Source organism: Polyodon spathula, chromosome 5 (assembly GCF_017654505.1).
Source record: "Polyodon spathula isolate WHYD16114869_AA chromosome 5, ASM1765450v1, whole genome shotgun sequence".
In the NCBI taxonomy this organism is placed as follows: domain Eukaryota; kingdom Metazoa; phylum Chordata; class Actinopteri; order Acipenseriformes; family Polyodontidae; genus Polyodon; species Polyodon spathula.
The window spans coordinates 20,827,876-20,829,411 of record NC_054538.1 but is presented as its reverse complement, the minus strand read 5'-3'; the positions used below and the strand labels follow the sequence as shown (position 1 = coordinate 20,829,411).

General features: G+C 47.6%; 1 long non-coding RNA gene across 1 annotated transcript in view; it reads left to right on the top strand.

The window, feature by feature from the left end:
* LOC121315257 overlaps positions 1–1,536 on the top strand; it is a 3,542-nt gene extending 2,006 nt beyond the window's left edge. Inside the window, exons 2-3 of the long non-coding RNA XR_005950224.1 lie at positions 330–519; positions 894–1,536. This is a non-coding gene — a long non-coding RNA (uncharacterized LOC121315257). The remainder of the gene's footprint in view (positions 1–329; positions 520–893) is intronic.

Below are 1,536 nucleotides of genomic sequence, written 5' to 3'. Positions count from 1 at the left end.
TATACCCTCCCTGTCATCTGTCAGCTGTTACTGATCTCTTGCTTTCTGAGAACAACCTTTCCAGTGGAGCTGTTCACAGGATTGTGGTCAGGCCACCTGCTTGGTACCATTATGCGCTGAGTATGAAGTGATTATAAACTAAAGACACTTTTACATGACAGCAGCAAATTCATTCATTGTATGAATGTAAACCTTCATACAGTAAGGGGTCAAATTTGCTTGTGAAATAGTGTACTTTTTTAGGCTTTTAAGGGAAAAACAAAACAAAACAAAACAAAAAAACCCCCCAAAACCTCAAGGTTACCATACATGTCATCTGCTTCCTCCAGAAAGGAAACACATTGCTGAGCACTCCTGGCCAGTTCATTCTGCACCAAAAGGGAAAGCTTGTTTTTTAGTCTACAGTATGTACTGGCGCTTCAGCCAACCGAAGAGCCTCTGCCAAAAGCCCGGGAGTCTAGCTGTGGGAGTCCTGCAAGGAAAGGCTGTTGGCTCTGGAAGATGCCAGCTACTAGACAGGTCTGTACCCTCCTCCCACCCTTCCTGCTCCCACTACTACTGTACCTATCTGTCTCACCTGTCCTGCAATGACTGTCTCTCACATCCCTGTTATTCTGTCCTCTCACTCTTGTCCTGTGTCCTCTCTCAACCACTGCTCCCCTAACCCCTCTAACTTCTACTCTCTCCTCTGCTAAACGCTCCTATTCCCAATCTATTATCCAATCCTCCAATAACAACCCCCGGAAACCATTCTCTACCTCCTCCCTCCTCCAGGGCCACAAACACACCCTTTTCTTCCTCTCTTCTTCCATTCCTCTGGAATCTACCACACTCTCCTTCCTTCTCAGCCAAGAACCTCAGTAACTCTGGACCCCTGTCTCTCCTACTCCCAGCACATCTCCACTCTAGCACGCACTTGCTGGTTCTTCCTGAGCAACGTACAAAGAATCAGACCCTTCCTCACCAACTACTCCATGCAACTTCTCGTCCACCTATACTGCAACTCCTTCCTGGCTGGCCTCCCTGTGTCCGCTCCAGCTCATCCAGAACTCCGTCTAGCTTCTCTCACACTACTTCACTGGCTCCTGATCACCGCTTGCATCCAGTTCAAGACTTGTACTCACCTACCGATGCCTTCACTAGGCTGCACCCAGCTACCTCTAGACCCTCATCTCTCCCTACACCCTCACCGATCACTCCGCGCCGCCTCCACTAGAAGACTGGCTGTCCTTCTCCACACATGCCCTGCAGTGCTGGAACGACCTTCCTGCGGATGTCAAGAGAGCGAGTGACGTGCAGCGTTGGCTTAGTGCTGACTCAATGAACTCACCGACTCTCAGCTGCTGAGCTGCTCAGCAGAAAGATGGGAACTCCCACACCACGATTAAGCTGTTATATAAAAATTATGGATGGGATTTAAATGTAGATACTGATACTGTTGTCCGATTTTAAAATGGTAATCGCCAGTATACACACAATTTTTTTTTATTTATGTATTATTGTGTAACAAATAAGACGCAGCAAATATGACACACA